The sequence below is a fragment of the Columba livia genome, chromosome 1 (assembly GCF_036013475.1).
Source record: "Columba livia isolate bColLiv1 breed racing homer chromosome 1, bColLiv1.pat.W.v2, whole genome shotgun sequence".
Lineage (NCBI taxonomy): Eukaryota > Metazoa > Chordata > Aves > Columbiformes > Columbidae > Columba > Columba livia.
This window is the reverse complement of record NC_088602.1, coordinates 47707323-47731831: the sequence shown is the minus strand read 5'-3', so window position 1 is coordinate 47731831 and position 24509 is coordinate 47707323. Positions and strand designations below refer to the sequence as shown.

The 24509-nt window shown below is 36.4% G+C and overlaps 1 long non-coding RNA gene across 1 annotated transcript; it reads right to left on the bottom strand.

Annotated features, from left to right (window-relative positions):
- Positions 1 to 3051: 3051 nt before the first annotated feature.
- Positions 3052 to 15664, bottom strand: LOC135578338 (uncharacterized). Its single transcript, XR_010469849.1, has 3 exons — positions 15491 to 15664; positions 8339 to 8554; positions 3052 to 3196 (listed from the first exon to the last, which is right to left on the bottom strand). It is a non-coding gene; the product is annotated as an uncharacterized LOC135578338 (long non-coding RNA).
- Positions 15665 to 24509: the final 8845 nt, after the last annotated feature.

Sequence of the window (24509 nt, the reverse complement as noted above, 5' to 3'; positions counted from 1 at the left end):
TGTGGCTAAAGAGGAGTTGGTTGGGCTTGACTATTAATGAAGAACAGACTACATTTCAAACCTAAAAAATAATATTTTTTTAAACACCTGTGGAACATGTTTCTACAAGTTTATAAAAGACAGAGAAACTGTTACTAAAACAACCATCAAAAAGAAAAAAAAAATAAAAAAGAAAAATACAGTGAGGAGATTCACATGTAATGGTGCAGCGGGGGTGGGAATAAAAAAGCTGAACAGTGTTAAAGTTGTGACTCAGATGAATGACTGCCAGGAAATTCAGTGTTAAGGAGGGCATTCCATTAAAAACTCATGCTGTTGTTCCTGTTTCTGAGTTCTCACAGCCATTGGAGAAAACCATATAGACTGAATTGTCTTGGGTTTGTCCACTGGAGTTCCTAATGCAACCATTTAAATGTGGCTTTCATCTGCTCGAACACACTTAATTCATGAACTCCAGGCTTATAATGACCCATTTTGAAGTGCTGCATTAGCTGAAGGAAGAGCCAGTTTGTCTCAATAACCGATTGTGAGGCACAAAACAGTTGCTTAGTCATATCTAGCAGCACAAAACTAACACGTTTCTTCAATTTTTTTCATGTTAGTTTTTAAAAAAGGAGATTAACTGTGGAAACATTTTACTAAGAAATTCTATCTGACCTGGCACTGTTAACTCAGTCAGGAGAGACCTCTCTCAACAAAAGAGTGGCCATTTGTTCAAATGCTTAAGCTATCACAAAGATATTTTTAACATTACTAATTGCAGTACAACAAGAGTGTCAGTTTGGCAGGGGTATCGGTTCACAGTCATGAAAGACTAGTGTATCCATCTAGTCTCTCACCTGATGCTCTGGAGTCAGAATAACAGGCTTAGCTATCCTTTGACAAAGAAACAAATCAGCCCACTGTTAAAGCCAAATGACGTTTGGCTAAGCGGCTTATCAGAGTATTTCAGAACTTGCTTGCAAGGGTAGATGCATAGGAAACGAAGTTCAGAAAGGGTTAAATCCAATCAAGTTTATTAAAAATCACTACAATCATCTTGGGGCAACCAAGAGCATTGTATCAATATACCACACTATTAACATCAGCTTCCTTTTTTCCTTTTCCTTCTCTCTCATTCTACTAAGACTACTAAAATTCAAAGAATTAATTTATAATTGTGCAGGCATTCCTATGCATCCTAACGTTTGTTCCTATCAATTGGCTCTTTATGCCTCTCAGTCGAAGCCGGATGTTTGCAGTTGCTGGCAGCTGTTGTTCCAGGCCCAGCGAACAGCTGATAGACTGGCAGCCCACATTGAAAAAGTGCAACCCAGAGCCTGGGAAAGGTCCTAATGCTGAATACTCTCAGCTCTGGTGGGTAATTAGCTTAGTACATGCAAGATTAGAGAACTAGCACTGAAGATAGTCCATCTGACCTGCTTTCAAAAGTCATTAGAAATTAGAAACGGTAATTCTTTCACAAGAAATGTAAAGAATTTTGTGAATGGGACTTGTTGGCTTTCTTTGCTGAAGAAACTCCGCTAGAAGATGAGCTCCTCTGAGCATTTATTCAAACAAATGGTTATTATTTAAGATTTTCTTTGTATGATTAATTAGTATATTTTAAAGTTGCTTAAAAATGAATTTATGTGTACTTTTCTCTGGAATTTGTGTCTGCTGTGGATTTTCAGGCATAACTATTTGCCCCATTGAATCATCTTTTAAAGGAGGGAGTGGGGGGGAAATCACCTTTCAAATATTTATAGTAAACCCCTCCTTTCTTCCAGATCTGATTTGAAAAAAAATAAAAAATGAGGAAACAAAATGCTATTTGTAAAAATATAATTTAGGCTCAGGTTTTTTTCTCCTTTATTTTCTGGTGAAATCTCCATATTCATCATATACACAGGATCAGACCCAAAACAGATGAGATCAAATTAAGTCTTCTGTGTCCTAAGAGGATCTGCTGTAATATTCAGGAAGTATCTGTATACATGGGGGAGGTGTGTGTGTATATATGTATGTATTAGAGCATACCACATCCTTTTCTGTGCTCAGCACTTGGACTGAGCTTCTTCCAGGATCACGAAATTCTCGGAAATTCTGATCTAAGAACAGCAATAAAATGTTGTCTCATCCAGCCCTCACACTAGCTCCCTCAATGCTCTGGCAATATTTTCATGAGTTTCTGCAAAAATGAATAAAATTATTATCGACTTCACAGATCATTTTTTTGGGGGGCGAAAAATTGATGTCTGCAACATACTTAAAGGAAAAAAGTAGAGCATTATCATAACTACAAGTCCATTGCTACAGTTCTTATTAAAAATTCAAGGATTTTAATGCACTTTCACAATACTAAAATATTTGGCATATTCAGCTCTCAGTGTCAGTGTTCTACCTCTATTTGGACTTGAGAATTGCTACCTGTGGTTCATGTTGCTTGGGCTTTGGGCTTTCAGAGAAGAAGCACAAAGATGATTAGCAGATCTAGAAACAAACAGAGACCATGGATGAGCCTTCTCCTCTTTTGTTTTAGCTTACTGTAATTTCAGTTTGTAGTGACATTTGCTGCTGAAGGATCTTCTTTAGAGAATAAAATAAAACCAGCTGAGAAACAACAAGTTAAACAGTTAAACACAGGACTACTAAATAAATGAAGAATTTAGTCAGTGTCAAGTCTCTCTAACATTAGTTGTTATGGCTGAGATTACTTCTTCCATCAGATAAAGAACACAGTCTAAGGAAAAAAAAAAAGGGGGGCAAAAGCAAAGCATGATGTATTTTGCTAGTTACTATTATTCACTTGCTCATTTTTATTAAATACTGAACATTATCAGTATTCCAAACTTCATTTACAGCAAAGACACAGCCCCAAAGAGTTTTATCATCTCAGATATATCTCAGTATCAAAAGCTGATGTGGCTTCATATTATGACTTAGTCAGCCTAAAAATGCAGAGATTCACAGTTATAAAAATAAACGGGGAAAAAAAAAACCTGACAAGAAGAACAATCTTATTTTCTTCTCTTTATTGCTTCAGTACAGGAGAGGTACAAGACACAATGTCCATGGTTTAACTTGTCCAAAGTTTTACTAACCTATTTGTGAAAGAATCTAGCAGTAAAGACCACGCCAATGCTGAGAGTATTCAGTTTTTCACAACAGCCTCCATGTTCATCCCAGAAGTGTTGCAGTGTTCTTGTGTCCTTTTCTGAAAATAAAAGAAGGAAATGCAGAAGAGTTCGAGTGTTTTCTAAACCAGAAATCAGACACACAATTCATTTAATGTAACTTTAGGTATCTGAAGCAGGATGATTATATGTAAGTTAGTCATGTTATTATCAGTGGAGGCTTCTATGGACTGATTTATCTCATCCTAAACCAAAAATATTATTTGTGATTACTACCCATTCAGCGTATTTGTCTCAATTGGATCCTCGTACAGGTGTAGACATTTACATTATAGATGTCTAAAGTTAAGTGAATTAAGTCATTCACTGAACGCCACCCACCATTTCCCCTGTCACTCTTCCAGAAAGTTATTCCATGACCTTCACTACAAATTTAGAACAGTAGTGACCAAGACACTCCATTACATGAGCAGTGCTAAATTACACAAACTTTATAACTTACTACACCCATCCTGTTTACATGCCTCAGTGTGGAAAGCAAAGAAAAATATCATCATGAAGCTGACTCGTTAGGGACAGGGAGAAATACTAGTTACTCCTTATCACTCCTGAAAGGCATGTGCCCACGTCCGAGCTTAGGTTGGTGAAGCACCGTTTCTGATTTTTCATTCAGTTGTTCAGAGCAACAGTTCCCCAGGCAGGAGAATAAGGTTGTAAAAAGAACAGGTTTCTGCTATGTCAGTCCAAATCAGGCAATTATTTCAAGAATCCCTCTCCTTGTCAAGAGACAGTGCAGGCTGACCACTCATGTGGCAGGTACAGAGGAAATTTTATATATGCTTCTGATTGCTCCAAGGTTGATTTTTCCACTGGTCAGCTTATACAACCCTACTGCATCTAACACAGAAGTGGAAATTGCAAGAGGGTTTTTTAAATTCTAAATAAGTTCCAGGGAAGACACATATACTATCTAACTCAGAAAAAAAATATTAAGTAATAGTGATTTACACTATTGTTGCGAATTTCAGCACATGCAGGTATTATGTTTTTGTATTCTTATATTCACAAAACAGACTGCTTTCCCCACAAACTGATTAATATGTTCAAAATCATGAATGTTTCCACCTTTAAGATTTCTTTTTAAACTGAAGTAAAAAACAAGAAGTCCTCAAGGAAATGCCACAAAAGTACCAACCAGTATTAATATGAATCATGGAACACCAAGGAGAAGGCCGATAGGAGGAAGAACACTGATTTATCTCTGTGTACATGTCTGTATACATGAAAGAAGGGAAGAGATGCATAAGCATTTGAATATATCATGTGGAGGATGGATAGCCATCGATATTGATGTTATTGTTGAATTCCTAAAATAGAATTATATTCCTTTTCATTTAAATTGCAAATTAAATGTTACCTGACTTTAATTTCCATAAATATAACAGGCCAGTGTTCTTTGGTTTACATAATCCTATTTAAACTGTAAGTATTCTTTAGACTTCCTTCCGAATATTCTCTCTAAAATGTTAAGCTGTAGACCACATAGAAAAAAAAAAAAGGTGGTTGTTGCTAGAAATTATAACTTTTAATGAACTAGTCTACAGTAATTTGATCTAATATTATTAATATATTCTTTATGCAATACGTATGTCACTATCGTAGACTCAAACTATCAGTCAACAGACTGGCCCAAAATTAGAATAAGAAGGAGGAAAAGACAGAAAGACAGACAGAAAGAAAGATAAGAAAGAGAAAACAGGAAGGAGGGAAGGAGGGAGGGAAGGAGGGATGGAAGGAAGGAAGGAGGGAGGGAGGGAAGGAAGGAAGGAAGGAAGGAAGGATGGAAGGAAGGAAGGAAGGAAGGAAGGAAGGAACGAACGAACGAACGAACGAACGAACGAACGAACGAACGAACATGGTTTAAAGGTAGGGTCTTTGATATCATAATGGAACTCAAGTTTACATTTCTGGCTTCCTACACTTATCATTTTGATTCCAGGTCTTGCCTACCTTTTGAAGAGTGAATTTCTCTTGAAAGATACCCAGAACTCAAGAGGATAGCTTACCAAGTTTCAGCAAGATTGACTGAAAACAAACCTTAAACGTGACTCAACACTATATTTTGCCTACAGACCACGCCTCTCCCAGACAACAAAACTACCACAGTGGGCCACTGTGTTATATCAAATAGCTACGGTCCATGGTGATAAAGCAGTACATCAACATTACTGCTAAAATTTCATTAGAATCAGCCTCAGGGAACCCTAAAAAGAATCAGGCCTATGTCATAGGTGAAACAATTAATTCAATTTACAGTTAATTTTGGCCTGCACTAACTGTTATAAGCCTCCTGTCTCAGTTATTTCATTCATTACAAGATTTTTACCATTTAAGCTAAAATTTTCTAAGATGGATTTTCCCTGGGGCTGATTATGCTAAGGATATTTCAACAATAATGGTTCTTTTCCTTTTTTTAACACTTGACTTTATGACTTCAATATCTTTTTAAATGTATTTTTGCACAGAATGCTATTAAACTACCATCTTAATGATTCTCAGTCACTAGCACTATGAGCTAGCCTTTTGAATCACTTCAGATGGAAGAAAAAATCACATTATAACTGTCAATTCATGAAACAATGAGTTCATATAAACAATCAAATAGGGATAAAACTGAGGATTAACCTAATCTTTATATAGTGCTCATCATTATAAAATGTGGTTTGTGTTTCTCTGCCATGCTTCTAGATACTGTAAATATATTTTTTTTCTTTAAAGCTTCAATTGTAAGAAAGGAATTTAATCAATAAACTCATTTATCCATTCTAAATGTTAACAGATTTCCTGCTTCTATTAATTCTTCCCAGAAGAATATGTATGTTACAATGATGTAAACACTGAAAAAAGTTCTGTCTAGGACACGAATACACTGAGTCTCTCTACTTTGATTAATACGAAGTCACCAGTTCAAACTAATTTAATTAGGAAAGTTGAAAGATGTCTCTCGGTAGAGATTTAAATGTGACGACTGGATCAAATAGTGCTCATTGGCAAAGCTAGTTCTATTGGAATTTTGGGGTTGACAATATGTAAACTTTGGTGGAAAAAAGTGAACAGAAACACAGAGCATTTAGACTTTCTAATATTATCTTGCTAGTATCAAAAATAATTTCATTTGGGATAGTTACCATATTTACATTCAATATTATAATTACATCTAATTTTAACTTTTATGTAATAATATATTCATTTTAAATTCTGTTGTGTTGTATATTTTATTTAAAACTTTTCAATGTTATCAAAATATTTATTTATTTGAGGTGATGTATTCTGAAGTACTGAAGTTCAGCTGGTCCAAGAAGTGATTATACATAAAATCTGATTATATGTGAAATTTTAAAGCTGGATATTTTGAGCTTTTTAAAAAATCAAAGCATAAGTGATTTCAGAATATTTTTATGTCTAAGAACTGAAAATTCTGGTCTCCAGATAATACAGTGAAACAGCCTGTTCAGTTAAACCATCTGTTTGTGACTGTTTGAATATCCACAGTAGGACTTCTGTTAAGGAAGAGCTTAGTCCTGCCTCTTCTCCAGTTAGTCACTTGCAAGGACCTTGAATGACTTAGGACAGACAAGTTATGAGGCAGACACTCATCCACGCATGACTTGTTTGTCCTGCTTAAGGTGTAGGTGCATGTGTGCTTGAGCATGCACTAAGGATTGTCACAGTCTTCCCTCGATATTTCCCAAAGGCTGTATCTGCTGTATCCTTTTGTGTGGCATAGTCTGTGGTACGCTCAACCTATTGGCATTACATGAGCAGAAAAAGATCTTGTACTCAACTGCTGAAAGGTGTGACCTTCCAACATGGACTTGGAAATGGACATGCTCTTAACAAGAAAAGTTTTCTGCTGACATTCAAGAGATAAAAAGCAAAACAAAACTCAAAACAAAAAATGAAGGCCAGAACAGAGAATCCATGTCTACACTAGTAAATTAAATAGCTTTTAAACATTTCACTCTCCATTAATATCAATTGTTAGAAAGGCTACTTTAATTACTTCAGTTCAGTCAAGTGTGAAACTGAGGCCACTCCAACAGATGGTTTGTATGTAGGCCCTGTGTTTTGGAGCCTTAGAGAATTTAGTAAGAGGAGATGAGCTGTTCTACACTAGTTAGAAAATAATTCTGAGAACATTAAATTAAATAGTACAGTGAGTTTCTAAAAAAAATAAAATAAAAAAACACAAACAAGCAAAACAAAACAAACAAACCAACAAACAAACCAAAACCTAGAAAAAATAGATATTAGAATCAGAAATAAGATGGCTCATGGAAGGTAGCTCAGAAGATGGAGAAGGAAGAAGGCCTGAAAAGGAGTATGAGAATAACATAGGAAAAAGAGAGAGAAAAGTTAAAGCAAGGTTACTAGGATGGGGAGAAGAGAGCTAATTCTTTGTTTGGAATTACTTGAGGAGACCACTGAGTGTATGGATTAAGGCTGGAAGTCATGAGGCCAAGAAAACAAGTGGAAAAGAAAGAGGTAGAAACTGGGAAAGTAGGGAGGGTGATAATGATGCCTACAGTGATATCTGAAGAAAAAGAGATCTAAGTTAAATGGCACACAGTCTAGACAGAGAGGAGATAAAAATGGTGGAGAATGTTTTAAAATTGTGTCTTGTGCATATCTGTTAGAGTTCTCTTCCAAATATCCCTGATATGAAAAATAATGATTTTTTTTATTTAGAAACCTAATTATACAAATATGTTCCTGTACTTTTCCACTATGGTCAATACCATGAGTAAACTTTGTTCTTTTGTAAAAATGACTGGACAGATAAACTGAGCTAATGTTGGAAAACTTGACACAATAATGAAGCTGTATCATTTCCTTCTGAGGAACTTCATCTAAAGCCGTGGACCTCAACTGAATCAGTATAGTTATATGAAAATTTAATTTTCTGCTTTGTCTTCAAAGTATGTTATTGATAACATGTTAGTCATCTACTGCTTCCTCATTGGCAATCTGAGTTAGGCAAACTTGTAAAAAGCTAGTAAAAATGTTTATTACTTTTAAATATTTAGATAATTGTGGGACTACGGTGGGTCTGTGGATTCCCTGACAGAGGGCATGTGAACAGAAATTAGCCTTGAAGATATTAAGGCCTACCCATGAGAAAGATGGGAGTAAAGGAGTATCCAGAGATGTTAAGGATGTACCTGTGAGAGAGAAGGGAGTAAAAGAGTAACATCCATGATAGCAAAAGTAGCCAATGAGATGTTACTGCTGTAACTTGTAACCAATAATGAAGAGACACATGAATTGGTAAAACTGTATAAAAATGCACTTGCAGCAACAAATGGCATCTACTACTTTCATCCTGGAAGAACTTGGTCCATGTTGTTTGTCCGTTACAACCACGACAGATAAGTTTTCTGCAAAACAGAAAAAAAAAATAAAATTAAAAAAAAAATAATAAAAAAGGAGCATATCAGAACTCAGACTGTCCTAGTACTAGTACTAGTAAACCAGAAAATATACAGGAAAGTTGCAGACATTTACATGTTAGATAATTTATGTAAACAGAGGCACATAGTGCCTTTTTGGGTGGCCTACAACATTCTGCCATATCTTCAGTTGTGTGTGGGAAAGATATGGGTCTTTTGATTGACCCCTAGCAGACCTGTGCAGATACCTTGAATGTTCTTGTGAATCTCAAATGGGATAGTTTATTTGTTTAGACAACTGAATACAGCCGTTTGTCAGACATAGTAGGTTGAGCTCTACAGCCAAAAGGCAGATTTTTAGATGCAAGCTAGTCACCAACACACAGTGGAGATCTCAGCAACATGGTCAATAGATTTAGAGAGTTACTGAGCTCGCTCTAAACTATCCATGTTCTGCATAGCTCACAGGAATACCTCTCTAAACTCCATGAGGCTTGGTTCAGTTTTCAACACCTGAATGCACAGTGTTGATGTGCTCTGGTTCCCTACTTTGCTTTCAGCTGCCCATCTGGAAGTGTGCGTCTCTCCCATGGGTCTTCTGCTGTAACTGCCAGTTTTATGCAGCTGTCTTCTGTACCTAGAGGCATCTGCAATGCTACCAGATATCTATCCGTGCACAACAGCTGAAACAAGCCCTGGATTTTCATAGACAATAGCATCAGATCAGAGCTTTAACTAAATGTTGACAACTAATTTTAGATGTCTAAACTAAGTTGACAGTATAGTGATGATGGCATTGTTTTCAGAAGCTTAAATTGATGAAAAAAATGAAAATATTTGGATTGGAAGAAACCCAAAAACACTGATACATTTAGTTCCTATAATTCCATTATAACTACTTCAAAATTTTATTACTTGCAATTTTAAGCCATATATATAAGATTTATAAGTATTCACAGACATACGTAGGGTTTCTAACTTCCTCCTTTTTAAAACAAAAGTCATTCTTAAATATATCTATTTAGAATATAAGTTTTTTTTTTTTTTTTTCCCAAGTGAAACCAAAATAAGATGGAGGCAAGGAATATTTATTTCTAACTAGATCATAAAATAGACCACTCTCTTGGGGTTGGGACATAGCTATCTAAAGTCTCTGGTATAAAAGCAGGGAGGAAATGAGTTTCTTCATTTCCCACTAGTCTGAAAACTGTCAGCTGGTTGATAGTCAGCTCAGTTCAATAAATAATTGATGTGAAACAGCATTATGGCCTCTGAAAATGTTTTTACACTGTTCACAACTGTAAGCACAATCTCTCTCGCAACATGTAAGCCTTCAGGCAGAACAAAGCTGCTGTGGCTGCTGCCTTTATACAATTCAAACTCTGATGTGCCAGACTTGGCAAAAGCCTATATTTTATTAACATCAAAGGCTCTCAAATAAAACACCATTAGTGTTGTTTGGGATTGTCATGAGCAGTGCATATAAATACACATCTCTTACACTGTCATAGTTGTGTTATTCTTCAGTATTAATGATGGCTCTGGGACAGAGAAACCTGATTTAGAGCTAGATTTTGAATCTTCCACATTCAACCCAAAGATTTTGGAAAGTGTGTTGGTGCCCAGTGTTTGATTTAGAACTGTGTAAAAATTATAAGAAATATCAGATTTGCAACTGAATTATACAGACTCTTCTAACATCTTCCATAAGTGATCCCTCTCTCTCTCCCTCTACTATTGTCTTGCATGCTGTGTGTCTGCTATGCCTTATCTCCTCTCTCAGACAGAGATGTGCATCCATTCTGACATTCTGAGTGAAATAATTACTTAGACAGAAATAATTCTGAATGAACTTTTAAACTTTTCAATGTAGACTGGTAAGGCGTTTAAGGTGAAAATTTCAGATATATTTACTTTCTTTGAACTCTTTTCTAAATGTATCAGAAACTCATATGTTTATAATATTAAGCTTGTTTCTGCTGTTTGAATAAATGAAGAAACCAATTGTAGTTCAGAATTTCCTGGACATCACTGTATCTTTCTACAACATAATGGCTATTTGATATAGTAGTATTAAAGCTCACTATGAAGAGTATCTGCCCTATGACTTGCAAATCAGCATATGAAAATTGTGGCATATAGACACTTGGCTTTCAAAAAAGAGGAATGAACAGATTAAGTGGGTTCTTTGGTTTTAATTTATTTGTTTTCAGTTTATCTTGTTTCCAGTTTGTTTCTCTTTAGGAAGAGATAGAATAGATAAGATCCCATAAACTCAGCAGGTAATCAGCTCCCTATAGTTCTTAGAAGCTTCCCATTCTGGCAATGATTTTATACTGGTAAATCTTTCCAGGTCTAACTACTTTTGTAGCTCTTGTGGGAGGCAAATTGCTTAGAGCATATAGTTGTTACCAATAGAAATCACAGCTCATACCAGTGAAAATAAATAAACCACCAGCCAGACTAAAAGAGAATGCAGAACAGCCATCAGGGAACTAAAAACAGACACAAGGACCTGAAGACTCCTTTCTCACCTTCAGCAGGGTGAGGCATGTGGTTTCATTTTAGTGATTAGGTTTTTTTCTACTGTTTGGTGAAGTGCTTTTGGCTAAATTTTACTATTTTATACTGTATATGTGCCAGTAGGACTTCCAGGTACATTGCATTGTGGCAAATACATCAAGTAAACTTGGATATGTCTGGGAGCTTTTATTATTCCAGGCAATTTTTTTGCTGTGACACTCAGTACATTTTCATCAACACTACATGTTTATCATGAAACTGTGAATTAGGTTTTAAAAAGATCATTTATCCAAAATTTTAAGTATTTCTGCTTTTTAAGTGATTATTGTTTTCATTTAATGTTACTATAAGGAATAGCTTAAACAAACAACAGTCGTGCAGATGTAAATATTGGTAGATATATACAGAAATAGTTTGCATATAAGAAGTCTGATATAGTATTTGGCCTTACTAAATTGAATGAATGCCTTCTTGATTCTCCTCATTTCCACAAGAATTTAGAAGTGGTCACCATGAGAACATACATTCCTTATGTGTGACAGATGAAAAAAGTTGCATGTGAGTGGTTGATTCTTAAACACATATTTTAATTTCATTGTCATGTATATACAAATGCAAGTATGCTGTCACTTTTTCAATTATTTTGATAAATGAAAAATAGCTGAATTTGAGTAAAAAGTTTGTAAACACTCTTGTTGACCCCAAATCACTCCTTTAAAATATTTTTAAATATGCATGTTGTTTTTGTTTTAATTCTATTCTGTTTTTTAACTCTTGAGAGATATGTAGTAAAGTGAAAAAAAAAAAACAAACTGTATATCACTATAATTTTCTACCACCTTAAAATTATTACCAAGCTAATGACGCAGTTGAAGAAACTGATAGAGGTATTGTAACAACAACAAAAAACATTCAATTAAAACACTTAGTATCCTCATAACATCTTTAAAGACTTCCTAAATGTTTGGCCTAGACATTAGATAAATATTTTCTGAAAAGTTTCATTGTTGTCATGAGATGTAATGATACTCTGCCTCTTCCTAATACTCGTGTGTACCACAGGTTTCAAGTTCTTCAGCAATTTTTACCTGTAAAGCAATCAGAATTGATACAGAATGCTAAAACAGAACAACAGAGATACTATCTAGATTCAGACACTGGCATTATAACTGTTACTTTATTGTAACTCAGTAATGTAATGTCAGAATTATCATAGTTATATCTGTTGGTGATTTTTTGTCAAAAAAATAATGAGATACTGAATGTTATTTCCTGCTAAAATAGCCAATATTTCTGAATTCAATAGAAGCTTTGACTTGCATTACTCAAAATGGCATATACTAGCAATTGTAAACTAAGAATATTGTTGCTGCAGCTCTATTCCAAAACCGTACAAAAACATCAAATCAAGGTAGAAAATTCTAAGAAACAAATACAGTAATACAGCAGCTTTGTAAAATGTCAGGACTGGATGATGATAGCTCCATTTCTGACTATTATTAAACTGCATGTCTGTTCCAAGTGGAGCTTGAATAAAAACAGAAAACTGGCAACAAAATATCAGCTAATCGTACTGCTAAACAGGAAATTCTAGTTTCAAGTCATAAAAAGTGATCAGAAGAAAAAGGGCAAAGTTTTTAGTGATTAGGAAGATTTCAGAAAGTTCTATAAAGTTTAAGCAAAAATCTTTATTTCTATGCCACTCTCCAATAAACATGGTCAAGTCCTTTTGGCTGATCAAAAGGAAATGTGAAATATTAGCCCTGAGGTTTTTGATTGTTTGTTAAAATATTCTTCTTTGAGCAACCTGAAATGAAGTTTTGCTCCATCTAAAGGTATCTAGCAAAAATGTGTACAATATACTCTTAAGGCTCTTAAAAGTTGTTACAAGGCAAGGCAGGAGCTACTAAGGTCTCTCCTTCAGAAATATGCAATACATAATTGCACAGACCTCATCTCTTAATCAGAATATCAGTGCAGATGTTTTCCGTCAAGTGGGATAAGGAGAACATTACATGAGCATCATAAACCTTTACAAAGAAAAATCTGCTCAACTCCAGGATATACCACTCGTCTTAGCTGTGGGATAAATCCCTGTTCGGATAATGCGGTTCGGTTGCTATAAAAATCCTTTGGGAAAAACAAAGCTGCCTGTTATTTCTGCAGCTGAATTAAAACACAGTACACGTAGCTCTATACCTGTTTGCCCTTCTAGCCAAACTAACATAAGTAACTGCAGTTGTCTCTAGATGGTCCTGCAAAAAGTCTGCTGTCTGGGCAAATTTGTCAATATTCTTCGTATTTTTTACATCATGGCAGGATGACAAGGTCTTCAATATGAGTGGAATGACAGAAGCTTTTAATAACTTTTTGTCAAAATTTCTGCTTTGGTTGAACACACACAATATAGCGTCCAGAAGGCTACTGACTGTTTTGATAGTGGCACCAAAGCAATTCAGATTTAACATCACACAAACGAAAGGAGAATTCCCGCTCTACCCCTATTACATTGAAAAGGACATTGAGGCGATAGTATACAGTGGCGAAGTAGCCCTGAAATGTATGAATAAACTTTGCATCACAATGTTTCAGTTTATCAAGACTGATGATACATACATAAGAGATACAAAACCACAGTCACCTTTTGAGAGATCAAAACATCATTCCTAGGAAGAGACATTTAATTGTATTAAAAAGGATCTATCTACAGAAGTTTTGCAACTTATAACAGTTTGCATCTCAATCATGGTGCATAGTTTTCCTTTCTGTATTCAGTGTCAAAGCAAAACTCCCAGAGATACCACTACAGTGGTAGTGAGCACTTTATGCTAAGTAATGTGGCAGATACCCAAAGTTATTCTGTACAGTCTGATAAAAAATAATACACAGGTGGAAGGTGGGGCAGTTGAAATATCAAAAGGACTCATCTGAGGCAAGTCTTTGGTTGTTGTTCCATAATGGGGAGACTGCAGCTGAAGATTTGGTATAGCAAAGAGAATGGTACTAGTGCTATCGAAACCCCAACACATCTGAAACAAACACATCACATTTAAGGTACTGGAGAAAAAGAATGGTGTTATAAGGGGTTATACTCCAGGGTCTGGAAAAATTTCTCCACATTAAATGGAATCTGGTATGATCAATCAACAGGACATGCCATTGTAATTGTTCAATATTAAAATAAATGCCATCTTTACCAAATATGTCTTATCAATGATTGGAAAACACACAAACAAAAAAAACCACGACAATGACCAAATAAGCAAACAGGACAAAAAATGTTTCTGCCTTTTAATTCATGGAGATTTCCAAAAGTATTATGATCATATTGCTGTGTATGTACCTGGAAAGATAAAAGTCTTTTTCAAAGTATCTGACAACATTTTCATAGCATTCCTTTCAGGAGGTTTTTATCTGCAAATTTCCCTGCATATTTCCCTGGATTTGTTATGATTTTTCTGCATAATCTGGAGCTAGACTGAAGCATACTATTTTAGGTTTTTGTTTGTTTTGTTGTTTTTAATCTTACATTCATACAGCTCATAAGCATTAAATGCAAAACATGACTTTAGAACTAGTTTAAGCAATCTTCAAAAGTATAGAAACACAGCAAAAACAATTAAAAAATATTCAATTCTAAAAGAAAATATTTGCCTTCAGTAGATCAGTACAAAAGCATTGCTTGTCCAAAGGAAGCATAGAAACTTAGGCCATGGAATATGGATGTTTTAAGAGAACAAAGTGCTGTCTTACTGAATTCATGCTGGAGTCAGGCAAAGAATGACAAAGAAATATTTAGACAGATTATGCCATGAGCTGTTCATTTCCTGTTACCAAGGAAGAGGCAGTAGCCAAAATATTCCAGCCTTCCGGCCGTTATTGTACATCTGCTGTCTTATTGTTGTTTAGCACACTAAGTTCTCATTGACCAGAGGCTGAGTTAGCATAGTTGTTCCCCCAAAAGACATAGTCAATAACAGATGTTTTAAAATGCACATTATGTTATTTTGAGATTATTTTTTAAAAAACTTTGGAGCAATCAAGTGAAGGTTATAGATACATAGCCATAAGGTAATGTATGTACTCTTCTTCTGAGAATAGGCAAGGCTGATTCCAATGAGAAACATAATTTGCCTGACCTATACATTTTATATTACAGATATATTTCTCTCATTTGTAGTACACTTCAGCTTTTGTAAAAAAATTATATGTGTGCCAGGTCACAGAACTACATTTTCTGTATCTGCTCTGAGATTTTGCCCAACACACTACAGAATTCAGACAATATTAAAGAGGTATTGCAGTCATTGCATAAAATCCAGATATGACACAATATAGAGATACTAAACAGAAGGTACATAGTTATGAGATTACTGTTGGAAGGAATGTTTTTTACATTACCTTTTTAAATATACAAGAAGTCAGGATGCACACAAAACCGCAGCCCATTTCATCCTAAAATCTTCTCAATATCTGCACCTTTGTACTTCATTTTCTTTCTCTTTATTTCAGTTTTATAATATTGTTTATGTGATTTCTTGAAGATTTTAGTGAAATGTGTTGTAGCTGAGGAGATGTGTTGGTTTGAACTGGAAAAAAAATTACAGATGTTTTTGGAACAAAAGAATGGACTGTGTTCTCTTTGGTGACACAAAGTAATCCCTGAAATGAGTAAACAAATATCATTTTTAAAGGTACCTTCCCTCCTGCTGCCTTCAAATTTCCTGAAAAACAGTATTTAAACTAATCCTGCCAAGGGCATAGGGGTAGGGGGCTCAGGGAGGTGGGGATTCCAGGTAGGGGGGGTGGGGAGAAGGTCAGTTTCATGTGAAGAAATAAGAAAACAAACAAACAAACAAGCAAACAAAACCACAAAACAGCCACTACACAATAAACACTCCTCTAATTAAAATAAAGCTATCTGTTTCAAAGATGAAATATGAAAATGATCATTTGAATATTTAGCGTATATTTCAACAATATCTGAACCTTTTTCACCAAAAAAACTCCAAACTTTGCAGATCTTGTGAAGAATAGGAAACAACTTTGACAAAGGTATGCATGAGAGATTTTTTTTTCTGCAAAGAAAGACGGACAAAATGGTAAAACAAACAAAGGCTATAAATCAGATGATAAAAAATGCACGTTATGAAAGAACTGCTTCCTGTTTGGGAAGGCAGAATAACTAAAATAACATGCACTCAGTTTTCACTACCTGTAACAGGAATGACTTCAAAGAAATAGCTAAGCAGCCAAAGGTTAAAAGGAAGCATCCGATCCCATCTGACAGAATCTGTTTTAACTTTTTGGATGGAGATATGCCACATTTACACTTCTTCTTTAATTCGGGAAGGAAAGGAAATAGTTAGAATGTTCCTCTTTATCTGTTTGTGGACACTGGGATAAATTAATAATCTTTCTTTAATCTCTGTAATGCAAATAATTTTTGTCCCAGTTTTGTGGACGAAAGCAGAGGCTACGCGAACCGTGAGGACATAAACTGAAAAGAACAATTGAAAAAAAAAAAAAAAAACCTAAACCAAATCATGTTGTCATTGCCATTAACATTTTCTCTTCAAAGACAAATGAAAGACTTATTTCGACTGTTGTTTAATATCTGTGTACAAATACATTTGCAAGAATGTCAAAGGCCCCATTACACAGCATGCAAAGGAAAATTTTCTTAGCTTCTTTTTTTTTTTGTTTTTACATTTCTCTCTGATGCCTGGAATAACCAGCTATTTCTTGCATGTCTATTTTCATGCCTATTAGAATTTTCTCATTTCATTACTGTTGTCTCTACTGCAATCACTTATTTTACATCCTGCCCAGCTGCACAGATCTTTCCAATTTCAGACTTCTTTTGGGGAAATTCAGATGTCACTATTTCCAGGTAATCAAAGCACCTACCTTTGATCTAATTTATGTAAACTTCTCCAGTTCATTGCCTTAAAAATGAACTTTTTTCCTTTAAGGTTAGAAAAGTGTTTGCTGTTGCTCTGTCCATGTGCTTTTGTGTGTTCATGTGCATATTTTTAATTCTAAACAGACACTCCATGTATTGAAAAAAAAAGCTTCTCAAATGGCTATTTACTGTTAATTAATACTTTGGAATATATAACTAGTCACTGTTAAAACTGTATACTAGAAATATTGAAAGCCATAACTTGCCTTCATAGCTAGCTATCTGAGCCAAGCAAAATTATTTTATTACACTTATCTGTAATTACTTTTGTCAGAAAGGACCAGGCACTGCTCTCCAGAAGTTATAAACTCTGAGACAGGGGAATATATACATTTTGAATTTTCCTAAAATCCCAGTCCTAGATCTGATCTACTATAGCTTCAAATGACATTTTAAAATGTATTGAGAGATCTTCAACTTTTTTTCATTCTGTAATTTCTAATGAACTGTATCTGACTTTACCAGATTGAGATAAATCTACAGGGTGTTTCAAAAAGATAGACCCAATTTGAAATCACTGTATCTCTGCTACCACTATCCACCCATGACTGAAACTCTTATCACTTGAAAGGGCAGGGCATGGAGTTTCAAAAAGTTACTAAAACTCATTTACTCATTAAACCATTTGTAAAATTTTGTGTAGTTCTAACATGTTGACATCATGAAATATACTGCTTTGAAACTGGGCCCACCTTTTTGAAACACCCTTTATCTTTGCCTGTAACAGAGACTGTACAAACAAAAGTTCCTGGAATCTCCCACCTCTTTTCAGTGTTCTTTATTACAACACCCATGCATCAAAATGCACCTCTTCCAAAGTCACCCTGCAGAAACAGGGAAGTTTACTACAAATTTAATCTATAGAAACAAAATGTTGAAGAGAAAAAATGTGGAAATATTGCTCCATGTACTTAAGGAGAAAATGTTGAATTTCGCAGGCATGTTGAATGTGCTGCTAGGCATGCCCTGATAGAACAAGTAGGAAGATCATGGCTTGCCAAGGAGTCTCTGGCTTTCTGAGTATGCATGGAGCGGTTCTGCTGTGCATGTGGAGCACACATGTGGCAAGTAGCCTCATACTTGGAAAGTGCCTGAAGAAGACAGAGGTGAAGACAAGGCTGTTCTGGCTGCCAGAACTGTTTTATCTGGCTTGGAGTTTTCCTGACATCTCCTCAGTACGGTGCATGAAACATTTGAAAGACAGAAGCTAGATGAACCTCTTTTATAGGCCAGCTATGCCTGGTTAGTGTCACCTGTTGAGTCTGCATGTCCTCAAGTATATTGCATTCTAGTGATGTCAGATAAATATTATATAAATATTATAAGAATTAAAAACAAACAAACAAACAAAACCCCAAAACAAACAAACAAAAAAAGGTCTCATATTTTGTCTCATACATTTTAAAGAGTTAGATTACAGAGAGGAAATGTGGTTTTTAAATGAGTGTGAGCTGCAAAACCAGCAAATTTCAACATTTTAATTTGTGTTAATTATAGTTTTTTTCAACCTCATATGCCTCTTTTAAGAATGATGTTATCCAAGTCTCCTTTCACAGTCAATGAAAAGAGAGAGGAAGTCTACAGAGAGATTCAGATTCTATGAAGACTGGATTCTTCCTTCAACTTCCTTTCTCAGTAGCTGAAGACTTAACTACAATATAGACTTCAAAATTAATAGAAAGGGCTCCAAAACAGGAAAATTCTGATCCTCCTCTTGATTCAAACTTTATAAAATGAACTGCTGCAAAGGAAAGTTAAACCACACTGAAAGGATTTTGAAAATTTGAATACTTCAGCAGTGATCACCACAGACAAATGGAAACAAAGCTGAATCCACAAAATAGCCTGAGACTGGAGTATTTTTAAAAGTTCTTATTTTGTTTACTTCTTATTTTATCTTACTTCATTTTTAATACAAAATTTATGTAATGATTATAAAAAATAAAATAATTTTGTGTTCAAGCCATTAACATTTAAATAAAAGACAAGTGAATCATAAATTTATACCCTGATTTATTTACTACTTATATTACTAAACTATGTTAATTTTTTTCATCAGCGCAGTATCCTGCCAGCAGCAGTCTGGAAATAAGACACTTACAGATGTGCCACAAATGTAATAAGACACTTACAAATGTGCCACCTTCTTTTCAGTGTTGTCTGTTGCAGGTTTGTGCAACAGTCAGGGCATAGAGTAGCTTTTTGGAGCATTTAAATTACTTTGCATAAGATTTTGTATTAGATAGTTATTAGATTATGGAACATTTACAGTATTTTTGGTCTTCTGTGCTGAGTCAAGTAGGCATGACTGGAAAAAGTGCTAATTACAAAAAGGCATAGTTCCATTAAAAATAATTATGACAGAAACTAAAAACGTATATGACTATTTATGAGCCATCATATCTCATAGAGATAGTATTTATGGTTTGTTTGAATGGTTCAGAATGCATCAATAAACTGCAAGAAGAGTATCTAAAGCCACAAAAACAACACATCAACCCAACATATAGCATTCCTGTGCAAAGCAAATTGGTCTTTTTTCAGTTTTGTTTACAATCAGCTCTTCATAGACTAAACTCCAGTAAGTTGTGGAGTTTCTGATGTCTTCTCTCTATATACAAACAGTGCATTCACTATAAACACAATGAGGGAGGTAGGAAATAGAACCCCACAGAAAGACTCTGAAAAACTGACCCCTTATATGAAGAGCTGGTTGATAATGAAAACTGGTGGGGGTGACAAAAGGTAAGAGAAGCTTAAAGCACTAATGATTTAAGCAAGAAAATATCAGCTTACTCTCTCTGATTTCTGCAATACTGAAGCTTACAAAGATTCAGTTTTCGACCAGAAACAGAAGTTCATTTAGAAGTGAGTTCTGTAAGAAACATTTTCTGTTTGCATATGTAATTGATAAGTGCCCTACAGTACTAAACAGAATCACTTTGGTTTTAACTTAGGTTTCAGTGTTTACAAAGCTTCCAGACTGTTTCCTATGAACTACAAAAGCTGTTTTATATTCTATAACTTTCTACTGCACAAGGTTTACAAGCATTGAGTACACAGTAACATGACTTTAAATCTTTCAAAAATGTATTAATATGCAAAGACATTAGTAATATGACTTAAGCTTAATTTTTCTAATATACAGACAAATAAAAAAATGTATCTATAAAAAAAAATCTTGAATATAGATCATAAAATATCTGTTGCTTTTTAGGAGGATATATCTGTCAGATGTGTATATATTTCGGCATGTTGTACTTTCAGGTTTAGGAGTTAGGTGGCCATTTGTGGCCATTTTCCAATTATAAGACTTCAATAAATACAGTGTTACCAGTACCTTGCTGAGTAATCTAATCAGGAGTCTTAAATTCAAAAGAACATCTGCTTTTTTGAATAAAAGTTAGGCAGAAATAATAAAGGAACTTTACAGAGAAAGAAAGATTTCTAACATACTCTAATTTGGTGGCTTACTTATTTGTGACAGTAAAAGATCATCTTTTATGGGAAATATACTAGATAAATGAAGTACTCATTGCTGACCTAACCCACCCCCTAAAAGCTTTGTCTGCCTTGCATGCTGCTGAAAGAAATCCAATTAGATGTCAACATATGATCCATATTGCTGTTAAGGAAGCTGTCATTTTACAGAGCCATCCCATGTACCCATGATTAAGGGAGTGGAGCACCTCCCTTACGAAGATAGGCTGAGGGAGCTGGGTCTCTTTAGTTTGGAGGAGACTGAGGGGTGACCTTATTAATGTTTGTAAATATATAAAGGGTGAGTGCCACGAGGATGGAGCCAGGCTCTTCTCGGTGGCAAACAATGATAGGACAAGGGGTAATGGGATCAAGCTGGAACACAAGAGGTTCCACTTAAATTTGAGAAAAAACTTCTTCTCAGTGAGGGTGACAGAGCACTGGAACAGGCTGCCCGGGGAGGTTGTGGAGTCTCCTTCTCTGGAGACATTCAAAACCTGCCTGGACATGTTCCTGAGCGACCTCACCTAGGCGTTCCTGCTCCAGCAGGGGGATTGGACTAGATGATCTTTTGAGGTCCCTTCCAATCCCAAATATACTGTGATACTGTGATCTACAGATAGTAAGAAAGTTCATCACAAAAGCAGACAAATACTGGAATATATTTTTCTTAAAGAGAGCAAAAAATTAATGCATGACAAGACTAGTTGTCCTTCTATATTATGATAAAGCAGTAGCTCAGTGGAGTGAGTAGGATTTCATACACTGAGAAAGAATAAGAAACCTGGTCCTTCATCCACAGAAAACATCCAGAATGTGTGGAATGTGAAACCCCAGACTCAGCATCTGAAGACATAAATAACTCAAAACAAAAAAAAAAAAAAGTACATCAATAAATTTCAAGCAAACATCAACAAATAAATCACCATTTATTCAGGTTTTATTACTTAATTCAATCTCTAAGTCTTCTAAATTAAGTAACCAACCAAGATTTCAAAAAGCAAGAAAATCTGCATTCTCTGTTACAGTACCTAAAAAAAATCAACCAAAAAGAGTTCTAAACCTTGAGGAGGATGGTTACCAGAGATAAACTGTTCAGTTTGTTAACTATATTTATGTCTATGTATGTATCTATATGTAATTTATGTAATGTTTCAATTAACTTTAAGTGTGAATAATGCTTTTAGAAATTTACTTCCTTATGTGTTCAGCATGGTTAAGGTTTTTTTTCCATCAGCTAATGATTTTTAACTAATTTTAAAAAAATACAAACAAAACTGAGTAACTTATGACATTCCAGCTAACAGGAAAGAAACAGTTCCTTTTTCAGATGCTAGAAAACTCTGATTTTCGTGGGGGATTTTAACTTCCCTGATGTTTGCTGGAAGGAGTACTTGGCCAGCCAGCCACAGTCCAGGAGGTTCCTCCAGTGCATTGACGGTAACTTTCTGATGCAAATTGTGGAGGAGCCGACCAGGAGAGGTGCACTGCTGGATCTCATCCTCCCTAACAAGGAGGGTCTGGTTGAAGCAGTAAAGGTTGAGGGCTGCCTTGGTTGCAGCAACCATGGAATAGTGGAGTTCGGGATCTCATGTGGCAGGAACAGAGTGGCAAGCGGAATTGCAAACCTGGACTTCAGAAGGGCAAACTTTGGCCTTTTCAAGCAATTGCTGGGGGAAATCCCATGGACAAGGCTGCTTTAAGGTAAAGGGGCCCAAGATAGTTGGTTAGCATTCAGGGACTGCTTCCTCCAAGCTCAAGATCACAGCATCCCGACATGCAGGAAGAGAAGAAAGGGAGCCAGGAGACCTGCGTTGTTAAACAGGGAACTGCTGGGTAAGCTCAAGTGGAAGAGGAGAGTTTACAGATCATGGAAGGAGGGACTGGCCACTTGGGAAGAATATAACGCTGTTGTCAGAGGGTGTAGGGAGGCAACTAGGAAAGCTAAGGCCTCCTCAGAGTTAAACCTTGCGAGAGGGGTCAAGGACAACAGAAAGAGCTTTTTCAAATACGTGGCAGATAAAACTAACACTAAAGACAACGTAGGCTCACTTATGAATGAGGTGGGTGACCTGGTGACAGAAGATATAAAGAAGGCAGAGTTACTGAATGCCTTCTTTGTTTCTGTCTACTCTGCTGGAGGCTGTTCTGAGGATCCCCGTCCTGCTGAGGCCCCAGAGGAAGTCAGGACAATGGAGGAGTTTGCCTCGGTTAATGAGGACTGGGTTAGGGACCAATTAAGCAATCTGGACATCTATAAATCTGTGAGTGCAGGTGGGATGCACCTGTGATCGCTGAGGGAGCTGGCTGAAGTCATTGCTAGACCACTCTCCATCATCTTTGCCAAGTCTTGGGAAATGGGAGAGGTGCCTGAGGACTGGAGCAAAGCAAATGTCACTCCAGTCTTCAAAAAGGACAAGAAGGAGGACTCGGGTCACTATAGACCGGTCAGCCTCACCTCCATCCCAGGAAAAGTGATGGAACGACTTATCCTTGGTGCTATTTCAAGGCATATCAAGGATAAGAGGGTCATTAGGGGCAGTCAACATGGCTTCACCAAGGGGAAGTGATGCTTGACCAACATCATAGCCTTTTACGAAGACATAACAAGGTAGATAGATGATGGCAGGGTGGTAGACGTGGTCTACCTTGACTTCAGTAAAGCATTTGACATATTCGCACAGTGTCCTTGCTGCTAAACTGAGAAAGTGTGGTCTGGATGATCAGGTAGTGAGGTGGACTCTGAAATGGCTGAAGGGAAGAAGCCAGAGAGTTGTGTTCAATGGGGCATAGTCTAGTTGGAGGCCTGTATCTAGTGGAGTCCCTCAAGGGTCAGTACTGAGACCAGTATTATTTAATATATTCGTCAATGACTTGGATGAGAGAATAGAAGGAACTGTCATAAAGTTTGCTGATGACACAAAACTGGGAGTAGCTGACACACCAGAAGTCTGTGCTGCCATCCAATGAAACCTGGACAGCCTGGAGATTTGGAGGGGAAAATATTAATGAAATATAATAAGTGCAAGTGTAGATTCTTACACTCTGCGCAAGTGTAGAGTCTTACAAGTGTAGGGCAGGAACAACCCCAGGTTCCAGTATAATTTGGGGAATGACCTATTAGAGAGCAGTGTAGGGGAAAGGGACCTGGTGGTTCTGGTAGACAGCAGAATGACCATGAGCCAGCACTGTGCCCTTGTGGCCAAGAGGGCCAATGGCATCCTGGGGTGTATTAGAAGGGGGGTTGTGAGTAGGTCGAGAGAGGTTCTCCTTTCCCTCTACTCTGCCCTGGTGAGACCACACCTGGAATATTGTGTCCAGTTCTGGGCCCCTCAGTTCCAGAAGGACAGGGAACTGCTGGAGAGAGTCCAGCGCAGGGCAACAAAGATGATGAAGGGCATGGAGCATCTCCCTCATGAGGAAAGGCTGAGGGAGCTGGGTCTCTTTAGCTTGGAGGAGACTGAGGGATGACCTCATTAATGTTTATGTAAAGGGTAAGTGGCACAAGGATGGAGCCAAGCTCTTCTCAGTGACAACCAATGATAGGACAAGAGGCAATAGGTACAAACTATAACACAAGAGGTTCTACTTAAATATGAGAAGAAACTTCTTCACAGTGAGGGTGACAGAACACTGGAACAGGCTACTCAGGGGGGTTGTGGAGTTTCCTTGTCTGGAGACATTCAAAACCCACCTGGACACATTCCTGTGTAACCTCATTTAAGTGTCCCTGCTCTGGCAGGGGGATTGGACTAGATGATCTTTTGAGGTCCCTTCTAGTCCTTAACATTCTGTGATTCTGTGTATAATCGTATGTGTCTTCTGACATCATCAGGTATGAGAAATTTAACAGGTTTTTGCCATGGAAAAGAGGGAGGTAGAATACCTGATTTCATCATTACCAGAGGTAGATTGATGTACTTCTGAATAGGAAACAGTCTCTGCTGCTGCATGAAAATCCATGTTCTACAGATG